The sequence below is a fragment of the Penaeus japonicus genome, unplaced genomic scaffold (genome assembly GCF_977035675.1).
Source record: "Penaeus japonicus unplaced genomic scaffold, GWHDUDI00000001_assembly GWHDUDI00000030, whole genome shotgun sequence".
Taxonomy (NCBI): Eukaryota; Metazoa; Arthropoda; class Malacostraca; order Decapoda; family Penaeidae; genus Penaeus; species Penaeus japonicus.
The window spans coordinates 28,361,224-28,368,289 of record NW_028234432.1 but is presented as its reverse complement, the minus strand read 5'-3'; positions in this window follow the sequence as shown (position 1 = coordinate 28,368,289).

The window sequence follows — 7,066 nt, the reverse complement described above, 5'->3', positions numbered from 1 at the left end:
ATCCTATCCTGCCTCCATCCTATCCCTATCCTATCCTGCCTCCATCCTATCCCTATCCTGCCTCCATCCTATCCCTATCCTGTCTCCATCCTATCCCTATCCTGCCTCCATCCTATCCCTATCCTGCCTCCATCCTATCCCTATCCTGCCTCCATCCTATCCCTATCCTGCCTCCATCCTATCCCTATCCTGCCTCCATCCTATCCCTATCCTGCCTCCATCCTATCCCTATCCTGCCTCCATCCTATCCCTATCCTATCCTGCCTCCATCCTATCCCTATCCTGCCTCCATCCTATCCCTATCCTGCCTCCATCCTATCCCTATCCTATCCTGCCTCCATCCTATCCCTATCCTGCCTCCATCCTATCCCTATCCTGTCTCCATCCTATCCCTATCCTGCCCAACATCCTATCCCTATCCTATCTTGCCTCCATCCTATCCTTATCCTGCCTCCATCCTATCCCTATCCTGCCTCCATCCTATCCCTATCCTGCCTCCATGCTATCCCTATCCTGCCTCCCTCCTATCCCTATCCTGCCTCCCTCCTATCCCTATCCTGCCTCCCTCCTATCCCTATCCTGCCTCCATGCTATCCCTATCCTGCCTCCCTCCTATCCCTATCCTGCCTCCATGCTATCCCTATCCTGCCTCCATGCTATCCCTATCCTGCCTCCCTCCTATCCCTATCCTGCCTCCCTCCTATCCCTATCCTGCCTCCATCCTATCCCTATCCTGCCCAGCATCCCGCAGTAATCCACAGGGGAGTACAGCACCGCGGTCCCCTTCCCCGCGCCTGCCTCTTTATTCTTACTATTTTATATATTCTTGTTTTACTCTGGCCTTTATTTTACTTGTATTTTATGTACTTCATCTTATCTTCTTTTTTATCTTATTGTGTATTATTGTATACTTTTTATCTTATTGTGTATTATCTTATCTTTTTATCTTATTTTTTATCTTATTGTGTATTATGTTATCTTTTTATCTTATTTTTTTATCTTATTGTGTATTATCTTATCTTTTTATCTTATTTTTTATCTTATTGTGTATTATGTTATCTTTTTATCTTATTTTTTTATCTTATTGTGTATTATCTTATCTTTTTATCTTATTTTTTATCTTATTGTGTATTATCTTATCTTTTTATCTTATGTGTTTTATGTTTTGTACATTCTTTCATTTATTGTAAATAAAGAGTTCTATGGGTCTTTGGTTCTTCATATATACATGGAAATGATTCATGTGCGGATAACAGAACATCTGCATCTGCTGTGATTTCTTTTTTTGTTTTTTTCTCTCTTTTTTTTATTCTTTTAATCTTTTGTTTCATTGTGTTTTAAGTTGTTTTATTTTTTTTTTTCTTGTGATTTTTCTTTTGTTTATTAAACATTTCAATTGTTTTACTGCTAAATCAATGTATCGTTTTTATTCTTTTTATCATTGAATCGTAGCAGCTTTTTTAAGTTTTTTTTTTTTTTTTTTTTTTTTTTTACTGCTAAAAGATTTTTATACACGGTTGCAAATGTATTTCATCTATACTGATAGCAACCCGATTTTATGATTATCATATTTGATTTAAAAGTTTATTATCTATTATTTTATTTTTATTTACCGCTACGCCTCCGACCGCGTGAGGTCATGTAACCCCATATTTTTGCGAAGATTAACAAAGTGAATATTCTGACTCTGTTTACCTGCCTTTACTTTTACCTTTTATTTTTTTTACTTTGAACTTTATTGATCTTAATCTAATTTTTTTTTTTTTTGTTTTTTTTACTTATTTCATTTATTTTATTCAGATTTTTACCTTTTTCCTTAGCCTTTTACCTCTTTCTTTTACCACCGCTTTTACTCCTACTACTTTTGTTTCATTCCTTCTTACGTGTTTTTGCCAAGCCACTAATTTTACTTTCCTTTTTGCAGGCCCTTTTGACGTTTGTGTTACCAAGTTTGTTTGTTTTTTTTTTTCCTTTTTTTTCTTTTTATCCCTTCTGGTATATTTATGATAATCCTAAGCCCTTCCGACACAGTTTCAGTTATTTCCAAGCATCCTGGCATTTTCTTAATCATTTTATGTTGTTGTTTTTTCAGTTTTATTTTACTTTAGTGCCCTCTGCGCGTTTAAATATAGTCTTTATTTGTATTTTATGATTTATTTCTGTGCCATCTCCATACTACTCACGCTCCTGGTAGTCCTACACTCCCGGGGATTCTTTTGCTTGGTCCTTGAGCCCCGAAGTCTCCCGCTTCACGTGTGACCTCTTTTGGGTTCTTCATTCGCGTAACCTTACACTAATTCCCTACCTCCCTTCTTCCCTCCCCCTCCCTCTCCCTCTTTCCCTCCTCTATTGTCCTCTTTCTTCTGTTCCGTCTCGTCCCCTACCCATTCCTATCTCCTTCCTATCTCTATTGACCATCATCTTTCCCTCCCGCTTCCCTTTCTTTGCTTCCCTATTCTCTTTTTTCTCCCTCTTTCCCCCACCCTCTTTCCTCCATCTCCCTCTCTTGCTCTTCCTTCCTCCTTCTTCCCTTTTCTTTCTTCTTCTCCTCTTTATTCTCTCTTTCTGTCTCCTCCTTTCTTTCATTTTTCTTTCTCCCCCCTCCACCCCCCCCTCCACGCATCTTTCTTACCTCCTCCTCCTCCTCCTCCTCGTACTTTCTTCCTCGACACAGTCCTCTCCTTCCCTCTACCACCCCTACCCTCACCCCCTCCTCTCTTTCCTCCCCCCTCCCTCCCCTTCTCTCCTCCCTCCCCTCCCCTTCTCTCCTCCCTCCCCTCCCCTTCTCTCCTCCCCTCCCCTCCCCTTCTCTCCCCTACTCTCCTCCCCTTCTCTCCTCCCTCCCCTCCCCTCCCCTTCTCTCCTCCCTCCCCTCCCCTCCCCTTCTCTCCTTCCACTCCCCTCCCCTTCTCTCCTTCCATTCCCCTCCCCTTCTTTCCTTCCACTCCCCTCCCCTTCTCTCCTTCCATTCCCCTCCCCTTCTTTCCTTCCACTCCCCTCCCCTTCTCTCCTCCTTTCCCTTTTCCGTGGGTCAATATTGGTTGTCTCCTCTCGCTCTCCTTCGCTCGCCACCTCCTGTTGTTTGCTCTGAATTGCCGTTTTGTGATCAACAGATGATGCCTCGGTTCCCTGCTCTGTTTGTTAGTTGGTTTGTCTTTATTTTGTGAACCTTTTCCCTTTTTTTGCGTATTGGTTTTGTATTTGCGTTTGTTTGTTTGTTTTTTCACGTTTTGGAAATGTCCATCTGGATTGTGGTCCGTCTGAAAATGTAAAAAAATTATCTGCAAAGTTCTCCCTTTGCCTTCATACAACTGTTTTAGAAGTTTTCCGGTTATTTATAACTTCTTTTCTTTTCTAGTCCTATAACGTATATATGTGTGTATGTGCGTTCATATATATATATATATATATATATATATATATATATATATATTTATATATATACATATACATATATTTATATATGTATTCATATATTTAAACATATATATATATATTTATATATATATATATATATATATATATATATATATATATATATATATTTATATATATATATTTATATATGTATTCATATATTTAAATATACATATATATATATATATATATATATATATATTTATATATATATATATATATGTATATATATAAAGAGAGAGAGAGTAGAGAGAGAGCCATTATGGAGTGAAGGTAATAAAATAGAAAGAAAGCGAACGAGATACAGAGAGAACCTTAGAAATCTACACACACCCCTTATGATGACGTAAGCTCAAATACGGTGAAAGAAGCTTTTACAACAGTTACTGTCTGATATGACTCTTACCTAACCTCTTCTGACACCAGAATCAGATAATGCTAATGTCTTTTAATGATTTTCCACAGTTACCCAACGCTTATCACACCTCTGTATTACACTTATGTAAAATGTAAATGTGAGTTGTTCTTAGGAATATATTTCAGAATGTTATTTAACAAGTCGCGGCATCTGGTTCGAACAACCGACATCATCTGTCATCCTTGTCCAAAAGTTCGAAATTCCATTAAGAAATATTTTTTTTATTGGTACAAGAGAAGTAGAGTTGTTTTTAAGAATAGATAGGTGTTATTTCGCACAATCGAGGGACAGCCTGATTCAATCAGAGTTCTACTAAATTTTACCTAAAGTAAAATTGTAAAAATGTTAGTAATTGTTTGAGAACCTTGGATGACTTGTTCGGTTGTTATATAAAATGTAAGTACTTGTTTGAGAACCGCGGATCACTTGTTTGGTTGTTATAAAAAAAATATAAGTACTTGTTTGAGAACCGCGGATGACTTGTTCGGTTGTTATATAAAATGCAAGTACTTATTTGAGAACCGCGGGTGACTTGCTGGGTTGTTATAAATCATCTCGTCACTCTGAGAACATTTTTAAACAAAGGAATAGGGAAATGATTTAGAGTTTCGTGTTCCTCCCGTCTGATATAAAATAAAACGCTTTCATTATTATTCATAATTATGTCTTGACTCCAGATAGCTACTAGCTATCATGACAAAGTAATTGCACAATAAATGTATGATGTGAATTTAGGAACAGTTATATCAAACATTAAGTAGCATGAAAAATGGATAACAAGCTACTGTGATATTGTAATGTAAAACAGTAAATATGTTGTAAGGTTAGGTTAGGTTAGAAATAAATTGGGAATTTAATTTTCATCAACTCTCAAACCTTTCGAAAAAAATAATAATCTGTAAAGAAAGAAGGAAAACGATAATGTGGTCTGTAATCTATACATTCTTCATATTTCTAGCTCCATTTTGTATTGGCTTATTAAATCAATGAATAACGTCATCAAAAGACAAGACTACGTTTTACGAAAGGCTCTGGAACTTTCTCTCCAAGTCTGTCTTCAAAATGTCCGAAGTTATTAAAAATTACATAACAAGTCCAACACTCCCGCTCTCTTAAGATACTGGTGGACATTCTTATGAAAGTTAGATAAAGATTTTTTTTTTTTTTTTTTTTTTTTTGACAATCAGTAAGGTAGCAAGTCCGTGACTTATTCAAACGAAATATTGGCCAATATTTGTTCTGGTGAGTTTTAATTCATAGTATTTCTTCAATATAATGATGATATATGTAGCCCTTGTAAAAAAGGCTATAAAGGAGACTGAATAGTTTCCACAACGCAAGAGATGTAATTTATGTAATTTCAGGTTACCCCGTCTTCAGAACTACATGTAGTTCATACATTAGTTATGATGAATTCTATATGTAACTCGTCATCACCCTAGCGTATAATTAATGTAATATATATATATATATATATATATATATATATATATATATATATATATATATATATATATATATATATATATATATATATATATATATATATATATATATGTATGCATATATTTTCCGGTAGATATATCAAATACGCACTCTAACAAACATTTTATTTTATATCCTTGATATCAAAAGCGCTTGTTTTATTATATATTACAACTTTTATACATAAATATGATCATAATTGCCACTGTTCATTTATGACTATTGTCAAACTCAACTCCACTGTAGAATGTAACTCATTATAAACTTTTGTTCAGTTATATATTTGTAAATGACAAGGGAACATTTGTGTAATATATGTGATATATGACCAGCGTCACTTTTTTATTAATCAAGTAATGTAGAACAGAAGGTGGAGAAAAAATATGAATTACAGGAGAGCCTTTTTATCATTCATTTTATAAATACATATGTTTGTAGAAATAGAAAAAAATCTTTAAAAAGTATTTCAATAACATTACCATTTTTTTCCAATGCTATTTGACAAAAACTATAGTGCCATGGTGACGAAAAAGATGATAATATAAGAATTCTTTCTATCTATCTATCTATCTCTCTGTCTCTCTCTGTCTCTATCTCTCTCTGTCTCTCTCTCTCTCTCTCTCTCTGTCTCTATCTCTCTCTCTCTCTCTCGCTCTATCTGTCTCTCTCTGTCTCTTTCTCTATGTGTGTGTGTGACTTTTTTTTCTCTATCCCTCTTTTTCTGTGTGTGTGAGAGAGAGTGGGCCTTCTCTCTTTCCCTCTCTCTCTCTCTCTCGCTCTCTCTCTCTGTCTCTCTCTCTCTCTCTCTCTGTGTGTGTGTGTGTGTGTGTGTGTGTGTCTGTCTGTCTGTCTCTTTGTCTATGTGTGTGTGAGACTTTTTTTCTCTCTCCCTCTTTTTCTGCGTGTGTGTGTGAGTGAGCCTTCTCTCCCTCTCTTTCTCTCTTATTTTCTCTCTTTCTCCCTCCCACCCCCTCTCTCTCTGTCTCTCCTGTCAGTGCGTATGCAATTTACACAGAGGTCCACGTTGCTTAATTGCTGTTGTTGTCACTAGAAGCGATTTTTTCCATATTGGCTGTGAACACGATTTTTTTTCTTCTTTTCTCTGTTTTTACTTTATCCTAATTTTCTCTTTGTTTGTCTTTGTTGTTTGGCTTCCCTTTCCTTTTCTTTTTTTTCTTGGAGATAAGGAAGGGGTAGAGGGTAGGGAAGGGGTAAGGGTGGGTTGGAGATGGGGAAGGGGTAGGGGGATGGGGGGGTAATATAAGTGTATGTGTGTTCGAGGGGGGGGGGTAAATATTCTGTTCTGTTGCATTTGTTAAAGTCGTTTTGTTCTTACTAATGACGATAACGATACTGTAATAGAAACACGAAAATATCTGAAACTGGCGCCTCGTATTTACATTGTTTAGACTTTGTCTTTGTTCTTAATTTAAGTCATTTTCTTTCTTTCTTTTTAAATTGTGTGTGTGTGTATGTATGCCTTAGTGTATAAGATCCGTGTGAGCATATAAGTGTCTTTGTACGGATACATGTATGTATTTCTCTACATGCGCTTGTATGGATATATGTATATATATGTAAATATGTATATATGTTTATATGTATATATGCTTATATGTATATATGTATATATGTATATATGTATATGTGTTTATATGTATATATGTGTATATGTTTATATGTATATATGTTTATATGTAAATATGTGTCTGTACGTGTGACTGCCGCGTGCACATTTCCCCCGTT